The sequence below is a fragment of the Tamandua tetradactyla genome, chromosome 24, assembly GCF_023851605.1.
Source record: "Tamandua tetradactyla isolate mTamTet1 chromosome 24, mTamTet1.pri, whole genome shotgun sequence".
NCBI lineage: Eukaryota > Metazoa > Chordata > Mammalia > Pilosa > Myrmecophagidae > Tamandua > Tamandua tetradactyla.
Genome location: NC_135350.1, coordinates 9,582,266 through 9,608,968, shown reverse-complemented (window position 1 = coordinate 9,608,968; position 26,703 = coordinate 9,582,266). Strand labels below are relative to the sequence as shown.

Below are 26,703 nucleotides of genomic sequence, written 5' to 3'. Positions count from 1 at the left end.
AAAATTAATTTAAAAAAATAAAATAGGCTTACCAGCTCTGGGGGCAGTCAGCTCTCATGGCCTAAGGACACTCAAGCAGCCTTAATGGAAGAGGCCCCGTGGCAAAGTTCTTAAGGCCTCAGCCCATGGACAGTGAGGAACTGCGGTTTCCTGCTAATGGCCACATAAGTGACCATATTGGATATGAATCCTCTAGTGACTTGACCTTTTGAGAAAAATAACATAGTGACCCATTTCTTCTACTCTACAGCAAATATCAGTTAAGTTAAAAGTAGAGTCCTGTATAAAATACAGCTATAAAATGGATTAGAATGAAAATAACATTAACCACATTGTATATCAGAACTACACTGGTTTTTAAAGGAAAATATGTTTCACAAGGAAAAAACATAAGAAAATAATTTAAACGAAATACAGTAAAATAAAGAATATACAAAGAACTAAATAAGAAGAAATTGAAGTCATTTAAATGAGCAAAGAACGATGAATAGTAAAAATAGAGCAAAGAAACGTGTAAAATGTGGCAAAGAAAGATTACTCGGATTTGCTATGGGTCCATCTATAAGCTTATATTGTTGTTCTTTTACTGTATACCTCAAAGTGATACATTTTACTTCTGGATCTGAAAAGTCTTTAAAAGCACTGAATAAATTTCACAAGTACTACACCAGAATACCTCATGTGAACCCATCCCTTCTCTCATGTCTCCTGTTAAAAGATTGTTGTATTATTTATATTGCTAGTTATATTACTAGTTACTAGTAACTATTAGTTACCACCAATTGAAATATAAAAATAATATTTTTAAAATAGATAAAATGTATTTTAAAAAAAAGTAGTATTTGATTTTGATTGTTATAGCAACACACATTTCAAAGCACTTGTTTTGTCAGGTATTGTACTAAGAACTTCATACCTATTGACTCATTTCATTCTCATAATCCAAATTTCCACTTTATAGCTGAGAGAACTAAGGACCAGAGAGGTAAAGTATCTTGCCCAAAAACATGTAGCTAGTGAGTGGCAGGGGCTGAGTTGTAACTCCAGGTTCATAAACATCATGTGATACTGGATGATTATTCTACCGAGATTGCTGTCTGTGATCAGAAATACTCAGTAGACAAACCTGGATCTATGCTTAATACACTTCTGTTACTTCGTATGTACCTAACATCACAAATTAATTTTCGTGGAGAAAACTGTCTGAATTAGTTAAAATTGACTTCAAAGAATAATTTAAACAAAAATACATTTTCTCTTTGACACACATTCATTAGCAGTAATTCAAGAAAGAATAGCAAAGCACAGGAAAAAAATCACTAAATTGGAATAATTTAATCACCTGTATGTAAGCAGATATTTCTTAAGTAATAAAAAGCAGTTTATTCTCAAATGGGCAAAAGATTTGAATAGAGATATTTCTTGAAAGAAGATATACATATGGCCAATAAGCACATGAAGATGTTCAAAATCATGGAAATGCAAATCAAAACTACAACGACATATCATTTCATATCCACTAGGATAGCTGTCTTCAAAAACCCGAAAGGAAGTATCGGTTAAGATGTGGAAAAATAGGAAACTGTATGCATTGCTGCTGGTGTGAATGTGAAATAGGTAAGCACTCTGGAAAACAGTTTGTCTGGTGGTTTCTCAGAAAGTTCCACTTAGAACTGCAATACCACCTGGCAAGCCCACTTCTAGGCGTGTACTCTGAAGAGTTGAAAACAGGAACTTGAACTAATATTTGCACACTAGTGTTCATAGTGACTTTACTCACAATAGCCAAATGGTAGAAGCAACCAAAGTGTCACCAACAGATGAATGGCTAAACACAGAATGCGGTATATACGTCACTTAGCTGTAAAAAGGAATGAAGTTCTGACACATGCGATAACATAGATGAAGCTTAAGACATCATATTGAGTAAAATAAGCCAGACACTAAAGGACAAATGTATAATTTCAGATACATGAAATAAGCAAAGTCATAGAGACAGAAAGAAGGTTAGAAATTACCAGGGGCTAGAGAGAGGAAGGAATGGGGCGGGGGGGATTGCTTAATGGATCAGAGTTTCTGTTTGGGGCCATGAAAACATCTTGGTAGTGCACAGGATGATGGCAGCACACCATTGTGGATGCAATTAATACACTGAGTTGTACACTTTAAAGTGTTTAAAATAGGAAATTCTATATTATAATTATGTTACCACAATAAAATTAGAAAATGAAATGAAAGAAACTCAGTTTCAAATCTATGCAGAGAATTAATTTATTTAGAAGACTTCTTTAATCCCTTTAATATGGATTTTCAATATTTTAAAATAATTGCCATCCTTTATATTTACTGTTGTGATCTAAACCAACTTTGAAAATCCTTCTCTCTCACAAACTTGGAGAACCTGGGAATGAACCAAATGAGTTCAGTGCTTCTATTCGTGGTTTCAAAGATAGAGATTCTTTCTGAGGCAGGAGCAGCAGGTCTGAGAAGAGAGGGATGAGTTCAGGGTAATCACAAAAACAAAGCTTTCATGTACAAGAAAGATACCTGAGCATCCTTTAATAAATGTTCCCTATTATTACAGCAGAGAAACAGACGCCTAGAGATATTGTAAAAATATTTTTATTGAGAAATAGCTGCACGTGTACAGTTCAACCATGTTATACAATCAGTGGCTCACAATATCGTCACATAGTTGTGTACTCTTTACCATGATTATTTTTAGAACACTTGCATCACTCCAGAAAAAGAAATAAAAAGAATTCATGTATCCCATACCCCTTAACCCTCCCTTTCATTAACCCACAGGATTTCAATCTACCCAGTTTTTACCCCTTATCTCTCCCTATTATTTATTTATTTATTTACTCATCTGTCCATACCCTGAATAAAAGGAACATCGAGCATCAGACACGAGGTTTTCACAATCACACAGTCACATTGTAAAAGCTACATAGTTATAAAGTCTTATTCAAGAATCAAGTCTATGGGAACACAGCTGAACAATTTCACACCATAAACTCAAAAGGGATATCTATATAATGCATAAGAATAACCTCCAGGATAACCTCCTGACTTGGTTTGAAATCTCTCAGCCAATGAGATGTTATTTTGTCTCATTCTCTTTTTCCCCTTTTGATCAAGAAAGCTTTCTCGTTCCCCTGATGCCAGGTCCCAACTCTTCCCAGGAATCAGGTCTTACATTTCTAGGGCAATGTATACCCCTAGGAGTCTAGTCTTACATAAGGGAGAGGGCAGTGAGTTCACCTATCAAGTTGTCGTAGAGAGAGAGCCACACCTGAGCAAAAAAAGAGGCATTCCAGGGCTGACTTTTAGACATAATTACCAGTAGGCTGAGGCTATCCTTTGCAAGAATGAGTTTCATAAGGGCAAGCCCCAAGATTGAGGGCTCAGCCTATTAAATTGGTAGTCACTATTGCTTGCAAGAATATCAGGAATTCCCCAGATGGCAAAGTTGAATATTTCTCCCTTTCTTGCCGGTTTCCCAAGGGAACTTTGGAAATATTTTTTTATTGTCTGCCCAAATTACTCTGGGATATATCAGGGTATCAGGCTAATTTGTATAAACCAACAAGATCTCATGCTCTATTCAAGATTCCATGTAATTATGGTGTTCAAGTAAACTGACCATACCAGTTAAATTAGATAATAGAGACTTTGCACCAAATAAACATCTGTCTCCTTGATCTCTCACAGACGTTGAAGTTTGAAAATATGGGGCATATCATCCTTTACCCTGTATTCTGATTTACCTTATCAGATCAGCTTCATTCATATCTCTAGACGATGTCTGGTCATGTTTTCAACTCTTTAAACAGTTACTTTATGGGATAATACTAACTTTCATAGCTTCCAAGCTCTAAATCTAGTCTCAGGTATCATGTAGATACCTGAAGTTTCAGAGAATAACCAGGTTATATACAAATAGCTCAGTATCTCAGAATTTAGAAATAACAGTTATAATTTCCAAATATGTGTGATTGCTGTAAGAGCTTACAATCTAGGACACTTTAAATAGGCCCGAACCTGATAACCCATGCTCTCGACTTCAATTCTCTGAGTTTGTGTATTATAGTTAATCCATGAGTGAGGCATGATAATATTTGACTTTTTGTTTCTGACATTTTAATCAACATACTGTCTTTAAGGTTCATAACCTAGTTGCATGCCTCACAACTTCATTCCTTCTTGCAGCTGCTCAGTAGTCCATTGTACGTATACACCACATTTCCCCTTCCTTAGCCACTGTACCCTTAGGCCACCTCCATCCACTGCAAATTATGAACACTGCCACCATAAACATCAGTGTGCAAGTGTCCATTCGTGTCCCACTCTCAGTTCCTTCAAGTACACACCTAGCAACGAGTTGCAGGATCACATGGCAACCCCATCCCTAGTCTCCCGTGGAACCACCACACTGCCCTCCAGAAGGGCTGCATCTCTCAGCTTCCATACCAACAGTGAATAGGTACGGCTCTTTCTCCACATTTTTTCTAGTGCTTGTTTCTCTCTGTACATTTTTATTTCAAAATTTTCATTTTAAATAAGTATTCAGAATAAATTGTGATTAAATAAGTTTGCAATCAACATTTAAATATTTAGGAATGTAGGAATGTCCTGCACTAAATTAACCAGCTTTACTTTATTGGTTGTATAAACAGCATTATACATTTGAGGGTGTTGGCTGATGGTAAGGGAATGTCAGGCCCTCGACGCAGGCAGCAATCCATGAACAGAACCACAAGTAGAGCACAGGGAGTTAGTTATGAGTGTCCCTCTCCACATGCAAAAACTCTCTGGACAGTAACGAATTTATCCCCATGACCTGCAGATGGGCTACATTTCCAGATATCCTGGCCTCCACTCCAACAGGGTTAGCTTCCACCACAATCAAGCACATAACCACTTATTTCCACAGCCCTTGTGATGCAGTTTGCACTCCCAGCTGGGAATCCATCAGCAGGGTGGGACAGGCGGCCCACACGCCAGGGCCTGGTCCCTTCAGCATTGTCCACACTGAGAATTGCAGCACTTGTGGAAGGTTGTCATTGGCTTATCCAAAGAGTAAGTCTGAAGTTGCATGAAGTAGGCATGAGGATGTTCACATTTGGGACATGGCTCTGCAGTAGAGTCAACATTCTCCCAAGCACATCATGTACTTCTTTCAGCTTTGGATACTTCTGGCTTGTGTTGTTGTGCCCATACGAGTAGGTGTTGCAGGCATAGTGATGGCAGCACTAACCCTCTACAATTAGCCCATTCCCATAGCCCAGACAGAAAAGAAACATGGTGGCAGCCTTTCTGTTCATTTTCAATCAATTTCATTCACACATCATACAATCCATCTTACGTAAATAGACATGACTTTGCCACCATAATTTATATGAAGACATCTCCTTTTCTTCCCCAAAGAATCCACACCCCTCCCTCCATGTCCCCTCATGTTGACACTTAGTTTTGGCATAATGCCTTTGTTACAGTAAGTGGAAGCATATTACAATGATACTATTGACTATAGACCCTAGTTTGCATTAATTTTACCTTTTCCTGTATACCATCCATTTTCAATGCCTTGCAATGTTGACATACATTTGCTCTCCCTCATACAGAGACCTAGAGATAGTAAGTTAACCCAAAGTCATAGGACAACAAGTGGAGACATCCTTTATGCTAGGATTAGGTTCTAGAGCCAACCACAAGGAAATGTTCATAGCAGTACTATTCACAATCACCAAAAGATGGAAACAATCCAAATTCCCATCAACAGACAAGTGGATTAACAAAATGTGGTATATACATATGATGGAATACTATGCAGATGAAATGATGTCCTGAAGTATATGACAAGATGGATGAGCCTTGAGAACAAAATGTGAGTGAAATAAGCCAGACATAAGAGGATAGATTCTGTATGACTCCACTTTTATGACCATGGTAAAGTTAAAATCAGAGGCTTATAATACAGAATATATGTTAGTGATACATAGAAGCTAGGGATGGGTGAATGATTAGCTAACGAGGTTGAACTCCAATGTAAGGGAATAGATGGAATTAAAGGCGGTTCTCTAGCGGGTCTATAAGCAATATCACCATACTGAAGATGAGCATGATTGAAAGGCATTGTATAGACCTATGTGTCCCATTGATTAACACTAGAAATACAATTAACAAAACAATTAGAAATCATTCCAATCTACATGTACAATCAGTAATTCTTAATAACATCACATAGTTGCATATTCATCATTTCTTAGTACATTTGCATCGATTTAGAAAAAGAAATAAAAAGACAACAGAATAAGAATTAAAACAATAATAGAAAGAAAAAAAACAAAAAAAAACAAAAACAAAAAACCTATACCTCACATGCAGCTTCATTCAGTGTTTTAACATAATTGCATTACAATTGGGTAGTATTGTGCTGTCCATTTCTGAGTTTTTATATCCAGTCCCGTTGTACAGTCTGTATCCCTTCAGCTCCAATTATCCCTTCTCTTTTTTTTTTTTTTTTAATTAACGGAAAAAAAGAAATTAACCCAACATTTAGAGATCATACCATTCTACACATGCAATCATTAATTCTTAACATCATCACATAGATGCATGATCATCATTTCTTAGTACATTTGCATTGGTTTAGAAGAACTAGCAACATAACCGAAAAAGATATAGAATGTTAATATAGAGAAAAAAATAAAAGTAATAATAGTAAAATCAAAACAAAACAACACAAAACAAAACAAAAACCTATAGCTCAGATGCAGCTTCATTCAGTGTTTTAACATGATTACTTTACAATTAGGTATTATTGTGCTGTCCATTTTTGAGTTTTTGTATCTAGTCCTGTTGCACAGTCTGTATCCCTTCAGCTTCAATTACCCATTGTCTTACCCTGTTTCTAACTCCTGCTGAACTCTGTTACCAATGACATATTTCAAGTTTATTCTCGAATGTCCGTTCACATCAGTGGGACCATACAGTATTTGTTCTTTAGTTTTTGGCTGGATTCACTCAGCATAATATTCTCCAGGTCCATCCATGTTATTACATGGTTCATAAGTTTATCTTGTCTTAAAGCTGCATAGTATTCCATCGTATGTATATACCACAGTTTGTTTAGCCACTCTTCTGTTGATGGAGATTTTGGCTGTTTCCATCTCTTTGCAATTGTAAATAATGCTGCTATAAACATTGGTGTGCAAATGTCCGTTTGTGTCTTTGCCCTTAAGTCCTTTGAGTAGATACCTAGCAATGGTATTGCTGGGTCGTATGGCAGTTCTATATTCAGCTTTTTGAGGAACCGCCAAACTGCCTTCCACAGTGGTTGCACCCTTTGACATTCCCACCAACAGTGGATAAGTGTGCCTCTTTCTGCGCATCCTCTCCAGCACTTGTCATTTTCTGTTTTGTTGATAATGGCCATTCTGGTGGGTGTGAGATGATATCTCATTGTGGTTTTGATTTGCATTTCTCTAATGGCCAGGGACATTGAGCATCTCTTCATGTGCCTCTTGGCCATCCGTATTTCCTCTTCTGAGAGGTGTCTGTTCAAGTCTTTTTCCCATTTTGTAATTGGGTTGGCTGTCTTTTTGTTGTTGAGATGAACAATCTCTTTATAAATTCTGGATACTAGACCTTTATCTGATATATCATTTCCAAATATTGTCTCCCATTGTGAAGGCTGTCTTTCTACTTTCTTGATGAAGTTCTTTGATGCACAAAAGTGTTTAATTTTGAGGAGTTCCCATTTATTTATTTCCTTCTTCAGTGCTCTTGCTTTAGGTTTAAGGTCCATAAAACCGCCTCCAGTTGTAAGATCCATAAGATATCTCCCAACATTTTCCTCTAACTGTTTTATGGTCTTAGACCTAATGTTTAGATCTTTGATCCATTTTGAGTTAACTTTTGTATAGGGTGTGAGAGATGGGTCTTCTTTCATTCTTTTGCATATGGATATCCAGTTCTCTAGGCACCATTTATTGAAGAGACTGCTCTGTCCCAGGTGAGTTGGCTTGACTGCCTTATCAAAGATCAAATGTCCATAGATGAGAGGGTCTATATCTGAGCACTCTATTCGATTCCATTGGTCGATATATCTATCTTTATGCCAATACCATGCTGTTTTGACCACTGTGGCTTCATAATATGCCTTAAAGTCAGGCAGCGCGAGACCTCCAGCTTCGTTTTTTTTCCTCAAGATGTTTTTAGCAATTCGGGGCACCCTGCCCTTCCAGATAAATTTGCTTATTGGTTTTTCTATTTCTGAAAAATAAGTTGTTGGGATTTTGATTGGTATTGCATTGAATCTGTAAATCAATTTAGGTAGGATTGACATCTTAACTATATTTAGTCTTCCAATCCATGAACACGGTATGCCCTTCCATCTATTTAGGTCTTCTGTGATTTCTTTTAGCAGTTTTTTGTAGTTTTCTTTATATAGGTTTTTTGTCTCTTTAGTTAAATTTATTCCTAGGTATTTTATTCTTTTAGTTGCAATTGTAAATGGGATTCGTTTCTTGATTTCCCCCTCAGCTTGTTCATTACTAGTGTATAGAAATGCTACAGATTTTTGAATGTTGATCTTGTAACCTGCTACTTTGCTGTACTCATTTATTAGCTCTAGTAGTTTTGTTGTGGATTTTTCTGGGTTTTCGACGTATAGTATCATATCGTCTGCAAACAGTGATAGTTTTACTTCTTCCTTTCCAATTTTGATGCCTTGTATTTCTTTTTCTTGTCTAATTGCTCTGGCTAGAACCTCCAACACAATGTTGAATAATAGTGGTGATAGTGGACATCCTTGTCTTGTTCCTGATCTTAGGGGGAAAGTTTTCAATTTTTCCCCATTGAGGATGATATTAGCTGTGGGTTTTTCATATATTCCCTCTATCATTTTAAGGAAGTTCCCTTGTATTCCTATCTTTTGAAGTGTTTTCAACAGGAAAGGATGTTGAATCTTGTCAAATGCCTTCTCTGCATCAATTGAGATGATCATGTGATTTTTCTGCTTTGATTTGTTGATATGGTGTATTACATTAATTGATTTTCTTATGTTGAACCATCCTTGCATACCTGGGATGAATCCTACTTGGTCATGATGTATAATTCTTTTAATGTGTTGTTGGATACGATTTGCTAGAATTTTATTGAGGATTTTTGCATCTGTATTCATTAGAGAGATTGGTCTGTAGTTTTCTTTTTTTGTAATATCTTTGCCTGGTTTTGGTATGAGGGTGATGTTGGCTTCATAGAACGAATTAGGTAGTTTTCCCTCCACTTCGATTTTTTTGAAGAGTTTGAAGAGAATTGGTACTAATTCTTTCTGGAACGTTTGGTAGAATTCACATGTGAAGCCATCTGGTCCTGGACTTTTCTTTTTAGGAAGCTTTTGAATGACTAATTCAATTTCTTTACTTGTGATTGGTTTGTTGAGGTCATCTATGTCTTCTTGAGTCAAAGTTGGTTGTTCATGTCTTTCCAGGAACCCGTCCATTTCCTCTAAATTGTTGTATTTATTAGCGTAAAGTTGTTCATAGTATCCTGTTATTACCTCCTTTATTTCTGTGAGGTCAGTAGTTATGTCTCCTCTTCCATTTCTGATCTTATTTATTTGCATCCTCTCTCTTCTTCTTTTTGTCAATCTTGCTAAGGGCCCATCAATCTTATTGATTTTCTCATAGAACCAACTTCTGGCCTTATTGATATTCTCTATTGTTTTCATGTTTTCAATTTCATTTATTTGTGCTCTAATCTTTGTTATTTCTTTCCTTTTGCTTGCTTTGGGGTTAGCTTGCTGTTCTTTCTCCAGTTCTTCCAAATGGATAGTTAATTCCTGAATTTTTGCCTTTTCTTCTTTTCTGATATAGGCATTTAGAGCAATAAATTTCCCTCTTAGCACTGCCTTTGCTGCGTCCCATAAGTTTTGATATGTTGTGTTTTCATTTTCATTCGCCTCGAGGTATTTGCTAATTTCCCTTGCAATTTCTTCTTTGACCCAGTCGTTGTTTAGGAGTGTGTTGTTGAGCCTCCACGTATTTGTGAATTTTCTGGCACTCTGCCTATTATTGATTTCCAACATCATTCCTTTATGGTCCGAGAAAGTGTTGTGTAAGATTTCAATCTTTTTAAATTTGTTAAGACTTGCTTTGTGACCCAGCATATGGTCTATCTTTGAGAATGATCCATGAGCACTTGAGAAAAAGGTGTATCCTGCTGTTGTGGGATGTAATGTCCTATAAATATCTATTAAGTCTAGTTCATTTATAGTAATATTCAGATTCTCTATTTCTTTGTTGATCCTCTGTCTAGATGTTCTGTCCCTTGATGAGAGTGGTGAGTTGAAGTCTCCAACTATTATGGTATATGAGTCTATTTCCCTTTTCAATGTTTGCAGTATATTCCTCACGTATTTTGGGGCATTCTGATTCGGTGCGTAAATATTTATGATTGTTATGTCTTCTTGTTTAATTGTTCCTTTTATTAGTATATAGTGTCCTTCTTTGTCTCTTTTAACTGTTTTACATTTGAAGTCTAATTTGTTGGATATTAGTATAGCCACTCCTGCTCTTTTCTGGTTGTTATTTGCATGAAATATCTTTTCCCAACCTTTCACTTTCAACCTATGTTTATCTTTGGGTCTAAGATGTGTTTCCTGTAGACAGCATATAGAAGGATCCTGTTTTTTAATCCATTCTGCCAATCTATGTCTTTTGATTGGGGAATTCAGTCCATTGACATTTAGTGTTATTACTGTTTGGATAATATTTTCCTCTAACATTTTGCCTTTTGTATTATATATATCATATCTGATTTTCCTTCTTTCTACACTCTTCTCCATATCTCTCTCTTCTGTCTTTTTGTATCTGACTCTAGTGCTCCCTTTAGTATTTCTTGCAGAGCTGGTCTTTTGGTCACAAATTCTTTCAGTGACTTTTTGTCTGAGAATGTTTTAATTTCTCCCTCATTTTTGAAGGATAATTTTGCTGGATATAGGAGTCTTGGTTGGCAGTTTTTCTCTTTTAGTATTTTAAATATATCATCCCACTGTCTTCTAGCTTCCATGGTTTCTGCTGAGAAACCTACACAAAATCTTATTGGGTTTCCCTTGTATGTAATGGATTGTTTTTCTCTTGCTGCTTTCAAGATCCTCTCTTTCTCTTTGACCTCTGACATTCTAACTAGTAAGTGTCTTGGAGAACGCCTATTTGGGTCTAATCTCTTTGGGGTGCGCTGCACTTCTTGGATCTGTAATTTTAGGTCTTTCATAAGAGTTGGGAAATTTTCAGTGATAATTTCTTCCATTAGTTTTTCTCCTCCTTTTCCCTTCTCTTCTCCTTCTGGGACACCCACAACACGTATATTTGTGCGCTTCATATTGTCGTTCAGTTCCCTGATCCCCTGCTCAAGTTTTTCCATTCTTTTCCCTATAGTTTCTGTTTCTTTTTGGAATTCAGATGTTCCATCCTCCAAATCACTAATTCTATCTTCTGTCTCTTTAAATCTATCATTGTAGCTATCCATTATTTTTTCTATGTTTGCTACTTTATCCTTCACTTCCATAAGCTCTGCGATTTGTTTTTTCAGTTTTTCTATTTCTTCTTTATGTTCAGCCCATGTCCTCTTCATGTCCTCCCTCAATTTATCGATTTCATTTTTGAAGAGGTTTTCCATTTCTGTTCGTATATTCAGCATTAGTTGTCTCAGCTCTTGTGTCTCATTTGAGCTATTGGTTTGTTCCTTTGACTGAGCCATATTCTCAATCTTTTGAGCGTGGACAGTTATCTTCTGCTGCTGGCGTCTGGGCATTTATTCAGATTTCTCTTGGTGTTGGACCCAGCAAGGTTGTAATATTTTTCTGTGAAATCTCTGGGTTCTGTTTTTCTTATCCTGCCCAGTAGGTGGCGCTCGTGGCACCCGTTTGTCTGCGGGTCCCACCAGTAAAAGGTGCTGTGGGACCTTAAACTTTGGAAAACTCTCGCCGTCCTGGGGGTTCGCTAGCCGAAACGGCTTGAGCTGGCCCGGGGTCCGAACGCAGGGAGGGTTGCTGGTCGCCGCAGCCAGGGAAAGAGCCCGTCCGAATTTCCTAGTCGGCCCTGGGCAACCAGCGTGGCGGGAGGGCGCCAGCGGCAGCGGCCCGCCCGAGAGAGTGCACGTTCCCCGGGAGTCACGGGGTCACAAGTTCTTGCAAGAACTACTTCAAAGGTATGATTCATATACAAATAGCGTTTAAGTTCAGGGTACGGGGCACAACTGCTATTGCATGCTATGGGCTATGTTTAACAGGAAAACATCAGCTCTACCACGGTAACAACAGGGGTAAATAACGGGGGGAGGGAGAAGAGTTAAGGGGAGGTTTAGATTTTGTATCTGGTAAGGGTGTACTTATTGTTTACCTTTCTCTTGGGAACAATGAAATTATCTAAAATTGAGAGTCTTGATGCACTGTGGACTTTGGGCACTATACATGATGCCTGATGAACGCAGGTGGCTGAAGAATGCAGGTACACTGACTGAGGAGTACATTGGGAAACGATGGTGTATACATATGATTGAATATTGTATACATGTGATTTTATATATGCATAACTTGGTACTTAGAGATAAGAGCAAAGCTGATCAGGGATCAGGTCAGGATTAAGATAATTCAGAACACAGGGGTAAGGAATGTGTTGTCTATATTTTAGAACCTCACCTACTCTTTGAGACCAAAGGAAGAAAGGTTTATTTTGTCCTGAACATAAATTTTCTGTAGCACATAATCTAACTCAACCTGTCTGGATAGATCATTTAAATATTACAAACACAGGGAGCCCAGAATAAGAATGAGGGCCTTTAATCCTGCATAGCTTAATATAATGCCTGGAATATATTAAGAATATATTAAGCAGATAATCAAAAAATATTGGCAAAGTCCCTTGAGGGATGGGAGGAAAAATATGAAACTATTAACTTTATCACCAGGGAAACCCCTGTACTGTGCCAAACATTTAGGGACACCCAAATCAATAGGCCAAGTCTTTGATCTTGAGGCTGACCCTTGCAAAGCTTATGTATGTAGCAGAAAAGCTTAGCTTACCTATTGGTATGCCTAAGCGTTACTTCTGGAGGACCTCTTTTGTTGCTCAGATGTGACTTCACTCTCTCTAAGACCAACCCTGCAAGTGAAATAACTGCCCTCCCCACTGTGTGGGGCATGACATCCAGGGATAAATGTATGGTGACATGGGAGATGACCGAGGGATGAGTCTGGCCCTGGTACCATGAGATCAACAATTTCATCCTGACTGAAAGGGAAAAAGAAGTGTAACAAATAAGGTATTAGTGGCCGAGAGATTTCAAACAGAGTCTAGAGGCTACCCTGGAGGTCCCTTTGATGCATGCTTCAGTTAGATATTCCTATCTATCATAACTTGCCAAACCCCAACCAAAACCATTCCAACCAATCCTAAAGAACACCTAGGGCAATATAGAAGATTCTACAAAGGTTCCATGTAGTAGGGTAACTTTCCAGAAACCTGCAACCTCCAGATGGGTCTCTGGTTCAGATAAGCCCTGAAACGTAGAGGGCCCAGCCTCTCCAGAACATCAGCTAGTTCCATTTCCCTAACCCATATTATTGAATAATTTCGTTATTCCAACATGAAAAAGTTAGAATGGGCATAACCCAAATAACCCCGGGCCCAGCCTCTCCAGAACATCAGCTAGTTCCATTTCTCTAACCCATATTATTGAATAATTTCGTTATTCCAACATGAAAAAGTTAGAATGGGCATAACCCAAATACCCCCTAAGAGTGGGAGAAAGATCAAAGGTGATGGTGGAATTATACAGAGACGTTAGGGTTTAACAAATGAGAGTACGATTGCTGAATCATTGTGTTGATATTTAAGTCTCCAGTATCTTAGAGCAGCTAGAAGTAAAAACCTAAAATTGTGGAATTGTAACCCATACCAAACTCTGAAATCTGTTCTACAACTGTTGCGTTGTGCTTTGAAATTTATTGCTTTTTTGTATATATGTTATTTTTCACAAAAAAGAAAAAAAGTCAATTGTGATGACAAAAAAATATTTATTCCTTCTAGTCTCCAGTGTTCTGGAGTAGCTAGAAGGAAAAATCTGAGATGATGGTATAGTAGTCCATGACAAACTCTGGGATCTGTCCTGTAACTACTTGTTGAAGAGTGCTTTGAAAATTATTGCTGTTTTCCTTCTTTGCTTTGTGTATAGGTTATATTATACAATAAAAAAAAATTAAAAAATAGAACTTGGCTAGCACATGACAGTTTAGCATCATATTTTTTCTTTTTGCTATATTTGGCATATTTAAAATATCAAGATTTTTTAAAGGTATATTCAGCTCTATCACTACTTCAGTTAAAGAAGATAAAATGTGAATATAGGTGCAATTGTCTTAAATGAAAATGAAACTGCATATGCAAAGAATATGGCAAACAGATATTTACTGGTTTTACTAGAGTTAGGAAGAACTGCCGTTAGCGCTGTGGCAAGGTGTGGGCAAAGATGCAGTTCAGGAATTCAGTGTGAGAATATATTCAAGAAAATCTGGACTGTCTTTTGTTGCTCAGATGTGGCCTCTCTCTCCAGCCAACACAACAAGCGATCCCACCACCCTTCCCCTGTCTACGTGGGACATGACTCCCAAAGGTGTGAACCTTCCTGGTAAGGTGGGACAGAAATCCTAGAATGAGCTGAGACTTAGCATCAAGGGATTGAGAAAACCTTCTCGACCAAAAGGGGGAAGAGTGAAATGAGACAAAGTGTCAATGGCTGAGAGATTCCAAACAGAGTCAAGAGGTTATCCTGGAGGTTATTCTTATGCATTAAGTAGACATCACCTTGTTATTCAAGATGTAATGGAGAGGCTGGAGTGACCTGCCTGAAAATGTGGAGCTGTGTTCCAGTAGCCATGCTTCTTGATGATGATTGAATAATGATATAGCTTTCACAATGTGACTGTGTGATTGTGAAAACCTTGTGTCTGATGCTCCTTTTATCTACCTTGTCAACAAATGAGTAGAACATATGGAATAAAAATGAAGAATAGGGGGAACAAATGTTAAAATAAATTTAGTTTGAAATGCTAGTGATCAATGAAAGCGAGCGGTAAGGGGTATGGTATGTATACTCTTTTTTTTTCTGTTTTCATTTTCTTTCTTTTTTTGTTGGCTTTTTATTTCTTTTTCTGAATTGATGCAAATGTTCTAAGAAATGATGAATATGCAACTATGTGATGATATTGTGAATTACTGATTATATATGTAGAATGGAATGATCATATGTTAATGTTTTTGTTTGTTGTTAATTTTTTTTAATTAATAAATAAATTAATTAAAAAAAGAAAACCTGGGCTATGAATGCTTGAGAGTCAGAACTTTGCATGTCAGTCAAAAGTTATGTTTTCCACCATAACTTTACCTTGGAATCATTTTACACTTTAATGCTGGGAAAATAGGACAGAGAGTTGTGAAATCACTTTAAGTACACAAACAACAGAAAAAAGACATACTGATGCAAATAATTATTAATTATACATATTATTCACAATAAATGTTGTTTTAAATTGCTAATATTGCCAACATTACAAGCCCATAAATTTTACTTCTATAAAAAATATTAATTTTGAATATCTACTTCTGTTTTTTTACAACACGATGCCTTGTTTGTGAATCTATCAAGATTCCCTGTTTACTGGTCACCATTTCTCTCAGTTTAGCTTCTGGCTCCCTGTCAACTCTCCAACTACATCTTTTGTTATTCCCTAACATGACCTTCGTCTTGAGCCAAGTTAATTGGCAGATTGCACCCAGCACATGACTTCCTAGTTCCTCCCTTTTGGCCCTTGGAAAGGCCAGTCCCTACACCTGGAATGGCTTTCCTTCTATCTTCAATCTGGATCTATCATTTTCTGTCACTGCTGATTCAAAATCTAATTTTCTTCAGAGAGCCCTCTCATTCTGATTACTTCTTTACTGCATAGTCCCTGATCACTTAAGCTCTCTCATTCTTCTTTATGTGGTCCTTTTAAATTTCCTTAAGTTTCTTCATGTCACTGTCCTCTCTGCAGAACTGGTATGGGACTGTTTTTTATAATAGTTGAGCTGAACGTAGCACATGGTGGCACTCAATGCTGTCTTCAGTAGATTTAAATGTTAATGCCATTGCTTGTCACAAAAAAATTCAGGTTTAGCTGTTTTATCTTTGCAAGTCATTGAAAAGGGAACGCATGAAGAGATTGCAAAGAATAAAGATGACAAGAATTCAGCTAAACTGATCCATGGAAGTATGCACATACGTTAAGTGGGGGGAAAAGCAGTCACCTCAAATTCTTTATAGATAAAAGCATAAATAAACAACAACAACAAAAAAATCACAACATAGTACCTAAACACTGATTTCAACCATGTAAATTATCTATTGTGTATATTTACTTCATACTGAGAAAATGGTATTAAACACTACTTGTTTCTGGTAATTTGTTTTGAGTATAATACAAATCCAAAATTTAGAGACGCATGATGGAGCCTTAGAAGTTCTGGGTTCTTTGATATATGTGAAGTTGGTTTTTTCCTTCCTCACCTCCACAAGTCCATGAGAACTGATGGAGCACTTATTCTGTGCACGGCACTGGTGAGTAGATCAGGGGATGTTTCTAATGCTATTGAATGATGCTCATTAATGCTGCCCTGGGCATAGAGGGATGCACTAGCTTAGTGGTTCTCAAACTTTAGTGTGCATTGGGATCACCTAGGGGGCCCTGTTGAAACACCCATTGCGGGGCTCCACCTCCAGAGTCTCTGATTCAGTAGGTCTAACAAGCCTAACAAGTTCCCAGGTGATACAGATGCTGCAGGTCCAGGAACTACACTTTGAGGAACACTGCTCTACTATTTCTCTGGCACTAACTATTGTATTGCTAGCTTATAATACTGCATATCATTTGGCTTCTTCTGCTTGCTTAAGCCTCACACTCCAATTACTTGTGAGCTAATGTATTATCTGCATCTGATATATCCGCTCCCTATTTGCACTTAATTTTCCTTCCCCCAAGGCCTCTGTGTAAAAATGATCTCTATCCTCCAAAATAGAATCTTCCCCCATCATTGCATCCTATCCAACTAAAAGAGAGAGCTATAATTAAAAGTTTTCCATAGCAAGTTTTTGGTGACTGTGCTTTACTTGGCATGCAAAGCTTATGTTTATGCCTAGAGCTGTGAGACCACCCTGCATAGACCTAAAGAAGTGTTTGGTTTCACCACCTAACTGGCCCTGAACTGCCAACCATTGCAATGTAATCTCTACTTATTATATACTTAGATTTGGGATGGTTTGAAAAAGTTGGAGGAACTTAAGCCCTTGCAATGTTCTGCTCTCAAAGGATTCTTAAGAATTTTCTTTATAGAGACACAGAAACTGTAGCAGGGGCCCTGGGTACTGGTTTGAGAGTGTGCATGGTATCAGAAGCGAGAATGCTGTCACCACATGACAAGTGTTCTTGCAGCAGCTGGGAAGGCATACATAGCCTCCAATATGATACAGTATATTTTTGTCTGGAGTCACGTAGTCCCTGCCTTTAAATATCCAGGGCTGCACTTTGAAAGGATGATCCACATACTAGATCATTTTAAACTTTTGAATATTATGTTTAAAATGGAGAATGGTGCATCTTAGTCTCGTAAGCTTTTGGCCTCCAGGTTGAAACCAGGAACAACATGATGTGTTCCTTGTTGATGTGATTTTATTTTGGCAGACTCACTTTATTTCTTACAGTATGATGTGACTATTTTTAGCTGGTCATGCCCTTCTGGGCCTTTGAAGTAAAATTTTTTGGCTCTAAGTGCCCTGAGAAGAAAAGGAACTACCTATTAACATGAATGAGAAATGGTCACAAAGGGTTTTAATAAAGCAGTGGAATTTCTGAGATTAAGTCTAGGTTTTTCTCAATTACTAGACTTAATGCACTATTGTTTCTGGCTCCCTGAAGAGAATTGACCTTCTCCAAAATGATCAGGTAGACAAGTTCATCTCCAGACCTTCAGCACTGCCCCATTCTGTGCCCTTTCCCGACTTGAGCAGTTACCCACTTGATCTTTTGCCCCACCTTACTGTTCATCTATTACCTCTATTAAAATATTTTCTTAGATTTCCCATTTACAAGATGAAGGTAAAATTTTATCAAATATTTATTGTGCACCTATTAAAGGCCAAGCATCAGTAACACAACAATTTACTGTCCCCAGTGATCTTATACTCTAGTGGAAGGTGACAGTGATCAATACATAATTACATAAAATATATACTTATGCTGTATCAGATTTTGATGCAGCCTATGGAGAAAAATAGGTCAGAAATGGAGGTCAAGGGGTGATGTGTGTACAGATACGGCAATTTTAAGTAAGGCTGTCAGAGTTGGTCTCTCTGAAAGGATGACATGTGAGCAAAGATGTAAAAGAAGTGAAGTAGGGAACAAAGCAGCTCTTTGGGGGTAAAAGCTTTTCAGGCCCAAGAGCAGCAAGAACAAACACCCTGAGGTGGTTTTGGGCCTTGGATGCTGAAGCACAAGGAGGCCACCGTGGCTGGGGTGCACTGAACGTGGGAAGAGTGGTAGGATCTGAGGCCAAGCAGAGAGCTAGAACACAGATGAGGCAGGGCTTTGGGGTCACTGTAAACATTTTTTATTTTGCTTCTGAGGGTAATAAGCCGCTGGAGGATTTTGAGCAGAATGACATGACCTAAAGCAGCTTAAGATACTCTCTCTTCTAGGGCTACATATTTGCAGAGATAAGATAATGATCTCGCAGTGTGGCTGTGTGATCATGAAAACCTTGTGTCTGATGCTCCTCTTATCTACCTTATGGGCAGATGAGTAAAACACAGGGATTAAAAATAAATAAATAATAGGGGGAACAAATGTTAAAATAAATTTAGTTGACTGAAATGTTAGTGATCAATGAAAGGGAGGGGTAAGGGGTACAGTCTGTATGAACTTTTTTCTTTTTTCTTTTTATTTCTTTTTCTGAATTGATGCAAATGTTCTAAGAAATGATCATGATGATGAATATATAACTATGTGATGATATTGTGAGTTATTGATTATATACCAAGAATGGAATGATCATATGGTTAAGAATATTCATGTTTGTATGTGGTTATGTTTAAAAATTTTTGAAAAAATAATGATACTGTGAAATATTATGGGTAACATATGGTAATGGAAATAGCCATCATAAATTGAACACAATATGTGCAGGCACTATGATAAGCATTTTACAAAGTGACTCTGAGATAGGATTTCAGGGACAGGAGGATATTTTTAGGCAGGGGTATATTCCTTGTGAAATCATGTCACTTTCTCTTTTTCCCTGTCTATGGACAATATCAGTAGGGCAATGATCTGCATTTTGCTGGCAATGTGAGAATGAGACATGTTTGTGACAAGAAGTAAAATAAGAAAGAGGTATGTTTCAGATTACATGGTTCCAGAAATATTATTACTCTAACCCATTATCAGAGGGGAGCCATCATTGCTAGCTCATAATAAAAAAATGCTGACCAACTCTTAGCACTTCATATTCAATGTTATGTGCATGCCTCTCTCTTTCTGGATCTGAAATTCTCTCTAGGATGATGTAGGGCAATTATTCTCTTCTCTTCCTTTTCTAAATTCCCTTTCCAAATTCTCTGTTTGAACCTGAAATTGATGTAACTTTGCTTTTGATTCAGGAGTGCTTGCGTTATGGCAGCATACTGGAAAATTCCTGAGTTTCTGTCCTATTGGCCATTCTCAAATTCTCCATGCCTTTCTTCTCTTTGGCATGCATCCAGGTAGACTCCACTGCCTGGGATATGCATAAGGGAATGACAGTGCTGGGCACTATTTTGTTCCATTGAAAGACCAAGGGGCTTTTTCTCTCCCTTGCAAAAATTCCCAGATATCTACTCTGGCTAAGAATTCAATTCTGTTTTTGTGTGCTCATCTCATTCACTCAGTTGTGACAATTACACCTGTAACATAATTCTGGATAGGAGAAGAGATAACAGTCAAAAAAAAAAGTTAATCATTTTTAAGCACATATTATCTGCCTGGCACTGTATTAGCCCTTTTGAATAATAGTTCATTTAACACTTAAAACAAATTTGTAGTTTATTTATTGTTAATCACATTTTGCCTAAGGAAGTTGCAGCTTAGAGAAGTAAAATGGTTTAAAGTTCCCACAACTAGAAAGTGGCAAAGTCAGGAATAAGAGAGTTCAAGCTTACCTGTCATTAAAGCCCATGTTTTACCAACATAAATGGCAATGTTTTTCCCTTAGTAAAATGTAAATATCAAGCATACAGTTCACATATAGCTTCATTATTCTGTGGAGCACTACACATATTTAAACTACTTAAATTGCACATTCTGGTGGCAAGAAGTTTCTTTGATCTTTTACTGAGGCAAGAATGGTGGCCAAACCCAGTGAAGTCCCCTAAGCATTGCTGATCACTAGAATCTCCTAAATCGAAATTGCTCAGTACCAGCTGCGGTGCTCAGCTTTTGCTTGTTGAGTTATTACAGAAGAGCTGGGGTTTAGGCTTATCACGTCTTAATGTGTCTCCTCAAGGGCAGGACAGAGTGCCGAGGTAAAGGGCAGGCTCTGGGTTTTCGGCAGGAGGCCAGGTGCAAGATGAGAAGGAATAGCAGCTGAGGACCCACGGAGAGGAGACACCGGGCCTTTGAAACCTGTCCTTCCTCTTTGACCTTGACATTTTTTTCACTTTCTTTTATACACACCATCAAACCTTCTCTTGCTTTGTGCTTTCTGTTTCCTGAACTGAATAGGTAAGGCTTCCTAACTCCCTTTGAGAAAAACATCCAAGGATATGAAACTTCAGTTTAAGGATGCACCTTTTATTTTCTCACAAGATCAAAAATGATTTTTTTTTCTCCATTTTTGACAACAAACAACACGGATAAACGCAGGTAAAGTTCAAGGGGCGGTTTAAATATATATACATGGAAAAAAGAAAACATATAGAATCATATACAGCAGGAGTTAGCTTTGTTGCTTGAATTATAGCTCTTTTGGATTTCTCTTTTTCTTCCCCTTGTCTATCGTCTAATGTTCTCAAGTAAACAGGTTTCACCTTTGTAATAAGCAAGATAAAGATTATTTTTAATTTAAAAGTATGTATCTAAGCATAATGATGACTTGCCAATATATTTACAAGGTGGAAGACCAACACATAAACTGGAAAGGCTACGTAAAGATAAGTGCAGCACAAAGATAGTATTAAAGAAACTCAAAACCATAGGTGAACCATTAAGGAACTCTGTAGAGGTCTAGCTTGATGGTTGTGCAAACCTACCTCCACTCTCAGGGAAACCCTGCTAAGGAGATCTCATGGGGTGCTGAGGAAGGACTAAGACAGCCACTTAACCTGCCAAATCAGCTTAACTGAGCTCTGTGATGGATGGGTTAACAATAGTGAAAACGGATCCTATTACCATACAAGTAAATTCCAAGATCATTACAGTCCTTAAACATATAAGTTTAATAAGTTTGTATTTAACTACGTGGGGAAATATTAAGCAAATAAGTCAGAACATAAAATTGTACTTGTAGTGTGAATACAAGTAAGTTTTTTAAAAATAAAAATAATCTAAACTGTTAAAAAAAAAAAAAGACGGAGAAATCCACCAAGAATTTAGCAGTGATTCTGACTGTGTGATGGAAACATGAGTGAACAGTTGTCTTCTTATTTCTATCTTTTTGTATTTCTAAATTTTTTTAATAAGCATGTTACATAGAAATAAACATAGCAATACAATGAAATTAAAAAAATGTATCATTTTCCCATATCCTATTTCAAATCAGATATTTTCTGATTGTTCTAATAGGATTTTTGACTGAAGAGGATTTAGAAGCCTAGACTTCCATAAAATGTTTATTTTGCCAAGTTTTCAGTTTTATTTATTTTTATTTTTATTGTTTTTGCATCGACAGGCACCACGAATCGAACGGGGGTCACTGGCATGACAGGCCAGAACTCTGCCTGCTGAGCCACCGTGGCGCCCCCTCAACTTTATTTTTATCTTCGTTTTCACAGATGTTGAAAAGGGAGCTATAATTAAAATGGATCTCAAGATATTAGACAAAACATTCATTCCAAATCTGAAATTTTGACCTAAAAATGTAACCCCAAAGATGAAACACCATAAGCATTATTTAAGCACTATTTACAATAAAGAAAAATAGGAAGAACCTGTCAGGGAATAATTATTTAAATTGTGATGTATATACTCTATATCATAGACACATTATAAACATTCATTTTGAATACTGTGTAGACAAAAGGCAAACCCAAATAAATATGCAATATGGTAAATATGTTACTCTCAATAATTTCATAATGTAAAAATATATATACATCTTGCAAAGTACCAGGAAAAGAATATAGAAAAAATGAATATTAGACTTAGAAATGTATGATTATGGATGACTTCCTCCCTATTTTTCAAACTTAAGAAAACTTTGTAATAAACGGGGCTTATTTTTTAATGGGAAAAAATTACCTACCTCTCTTTATATTTTGGGCTCTGAAGTCAGGATTCAGAGCCCAGCTCTGCCACTTGTTACTTGTGTGACTTTGGGTAAATCAGTTCACCTTTCACAGCTTCAGTTTCCTTACCTGTAAAACGGGAATGATGAAGATGATAATAGTGTCTATTTTATAAGGTTATTTGAGGATTATAAATGGAGTGCTGTTCTAGCTTGCAAGCTGCCAGAATGCAATATATCAGAAACGGAATGGCTTTGAAAAAGGGGAATTTAATAAGTTGCTAGTTTACAGTTGTAAGGTTGAGAAAATGTCCCAATTAAAACAAATCTATAGAAATGTCCAATCTATGGCATCCAGGGAAAGATACCTTGATTCAAGAAGATGGATGAAGTTCAGGGTTTCTCTCTCAAGTAGAAGGACATATGGTGAACACAGTCAGAGTTTCTCTCTCATCTGGAAAGGCACATGACAAACACAGTCAGGGTTCCTCTCTCATCTGGAAGGGCACATGGCGAACACAAGGTCATCTGCTAGCTTCTTCTCCTGGCTTCCTGTTTCATGAAGCTCCCTGAGAGGCATTTTCCTTCTTCGTCTCCAAAGGTCGCCGGCTAGTGGACTCTCTGTTTCATGGTGCTGTAGCATTCTCTGCTCTCTCTGAATCTTCTCCATTCTTCAAAATGTTTCCTCTTTTATAGGACCCCAGAAACTTATCAAGACCCACCCAAATGGGTGGAGACATATCGTCACCTAATCTATTTTAACAACCACTCTCAATTAAATCACGTCTCCAAGGAGATGATCTGATTACAGTTTCAAACATACAGTATTGAATAGGGATTATTCTGACTTCATGAAATGGGATATCGATTAAAACATGACTTTTCTAGGGGACATACATCCTTTCAAACCAGTACATTCCACCCTCTGGACCCTAAAAAAGACGTGTTTTCCCCATATACAAAATATATTCATCCCATAACAGTATCAGAGAACCTTAAACCATTTCAGTAACATTACAGATACAATACAAGGTTAAAACCAGTACAAAATCTCAAAGTTAGTTACAAGCATGGTCTGTTCTAAGGCAAAATTACCCTCTGGCTCTGGACCTGTGGAATTCAGAACAAGTTCTTTGCTGCCAACATACAAAGAAGGAACAGTCATAGGATACATATACCCATTTCCAGAAGGAGGAAGGAACACAGGGGTCACTGGACCCATACAATTTCGAAAACTTTCAGGGCAAAGTCCATTAGATTTCAAAGTCTGAGTCATTTATCTTTAGGGCTTTAGAAAGCGGCAGTCCCATCCCTTTCAAGGGTCTATGCAGTGGCCCACCTCTCTCCAAATACAACCTTGGGGGACACTGAGGAGACCACCTTTTTCTTGGCTCCACCCTTTCCAAGCTTTGGGGCTGCAACCAGGCTCTCTGCCATCTCCCTGGCTCACGCTCAACCCCTCCATGTGGTGGCAGCCAGGCGCTCCCCAAATCCCAAGGAATATGCTTGGCCTGAGGTGGCATGACTCTTCCACTGCAATGAAGTGGAAGGCCCATCCTCTGCCTTCGGGGCAAACTCACCCTCTTCACGGGTTTTGGGTGGGTCTCTCTCCTAGCCCAAGGCTTCTTGACTTCAGACCCCGACCTCCATGATTTTGCCTCTGAAGTTATTTTTCCTCCAATATATCCTTTCTCTGAACCCCCCAGTCCAGACTGGCAGCGGGTCTATTTATACAGGTCCCACAGCACTCTCATTGGTTTTCTATGCAGTAGCTTTGGATCACGCCCATCAGATATAAGGAGTTTCCACAAATCTTTCCTGGATAACTCCATGCCCAATCCTGGCTTTCTCTGAAATGCACACTGGTTTCACATTTGGCCAAGACTTCATGTGGGGCACTATTCTCTTGGGTCTCCCTTCCTGGAAGCCCAGAATTTTCCAGGTCATCAGTTTCTGGTTTCTTTGTACTCAGGAGTTCAGTTCTCAGCTTATCTCTTTCTGTCGTATTTCACTATAAGCTGTGAGGAGAAACCAGGCTGCACTTTCCACATTAATTTGGAGATCTATTCTGCTAAATATCCAAGCTCATGGCTTTTAAAATCTGCCTTCCAGCCAAAGCAGATACTTATGAACTTATGAACATAGTATACTTATGTTCATTTTTGAACAATTTTGCCAGGTTATCTGCCATTTTAAAACAAGGGTCGTCTTCCTTCCAGTCTATAATGGCACACGCCTCATTTCTGTCTAAGGCTGTATCAGAAGTGTCTTTAAAGTCCACATTTCTACCAACAGTCTCTCCAAAACATTCTAGGCCTTCTGTATCAGACTCTTCACAGCTCCTCCAGATTCTTCCCCTTATCCATTCAAAAAGCTGCTCCAACATGTTTGGTATTTGCAAACTGCAGCAGCACTCCAATTCTCTGATACCAAAATCTGTTCTAATTTGCTAGCTGCCAGAATGCAATATAACTCAACAAAATTAAAAACAAGTAGATAAGATAACACCCAGTGTCGGTAAGGGTTTGGGGAGTTAAAGCTCATAAAAACGGTGGGACTGTAAATTGATACACAGATTTTCTAGGGAGAAAGGAAAAAAAAAGACAATAGAAGATTTACAATATGCATACTTTTTACCCAGCAATTCCATTAACAGAGACTTTTCATAAGAAAGCAATAATATGCAGAAACATCTAATCACAAGGATGTGGCTATTGAAAGGGCTGCTTTGGAAGAGTATTGACATAACATGAAGACTTGTTCATAATGTATTAAGTGGAAAAGCAGGTTACAAAATACAGAAGTATTTAAAAATTTGTGTGTGTCAGTTTCCTGGCTGCTAAAACAAATAACCATACAATGGGTTGGTTTGACAACAGGAATATATTGGCTCATAATCTGGGGGCTAAGAGAAGTCCAAAACTGAGGCCTCAGCAAGGCTGTGCTTTCTCCCTGAATACTGTGGTGTTCTAGGACTGATTGCCTACGATTTTTTTTTTTTCACATGGGCAGGCACCGGGAATTGAACCCGGGTCCTCGGGCATGGCAGGTAAGCACTCTTACCTGCTGAGCCACCGTGGCCCATCCTGCCTAAGATTTTTGGTCCTTGGTTTTGCCATGGACCAAGTGTACATGAGGCATCTTCTCCCTTTTCTTCTGGGTTCCACTGACTTCCAGCTTCTGGCTTCTGGCTTCACCGTCTGTGGCCTTCTCTATGAGGCCTCCAGTAATAAGGTGAAGGTAGGCACATCCTCATTCAGTTAGGCACACCTAAATTGAAGTGACTACCAAAGGGCCCTATTTACCATGGGTACATACCCGCAGGAATGGATTAAAATTAAGAACATGTAGTTCTGGGGTACATTCCACAGTGTGTATATGGATAGCAAAGAGGATGAAAAAATACATACCCAAACGTCAGTACCATTATCTGTGAGTGCTGGCATTAAGGATATTTCATTGTTTTATTTCTTCTTTCTGCTAGTCTGAATTTTTCAAGTTTTCTATAATAAACATCTATTTGGTCATAATGAGGGGAAAAAAAACAGTTAAGTGTTTTTTTTTGTGCATGGGCAGGCACCAGGAAACGAACCTGGGTCCCTGGCATGGCAGGCAAGAACTAGTGCTTAGCATTGCATCTAATGCAGTATAACCCCACAAATGAGGGCCTTTCTTTTTTTTTTACACTCTCTTACCTAATTTCTTTCATTTGTTTATATATTCATCAATCTTTTTAAGTGCCCAGGCAGTCAGCGTTCTGACTAGGGAAAGGTCATTCTCTTGATTAAGACTGATGGGGGTGAGGGGAGGATAAAATCAATTGGGTAGATGAAAATACTAGTGGTCAATGAGAGGGAGGGGTTGGTATGTATAAATTTTTCTTTTTATTTCATTTTCTGGGGTGATGCAAATGTTCTAAAAAATGGTCACGGTGATGAACTCACAACTACGTGATGATATTGTGAGCTATTGATGGTAACCATGTATAAAATGAGTGTGAAGATTTCTTGATTAAAAAAAAAAAAAGACTGATGGGGATCTACACTTGCAGGTGGGGTTAGTTCTGTGTGAGGAAGTTCCCTGATTAGAAACCAGCTTTGTCTGAGGCTCTGTGAACGCCGCC

At 37.9% G+C, this 26,703-nt stretch overlaps 1 pseudogene; it reads right to left on the bottom strand.

The window, feature by feature from the left end:
- Positions 1-5,022: 5,022 nt before the first annotated feature.
- Positions 5,023-5,309, bottom strand: LOC143668568 (DNA-directed RNA polymerase III subunit RPC10 pseudogene; annotated as a pseudogene).
- Positions 5,310-26,703: the final 21,394 nt, after the last annotated feature.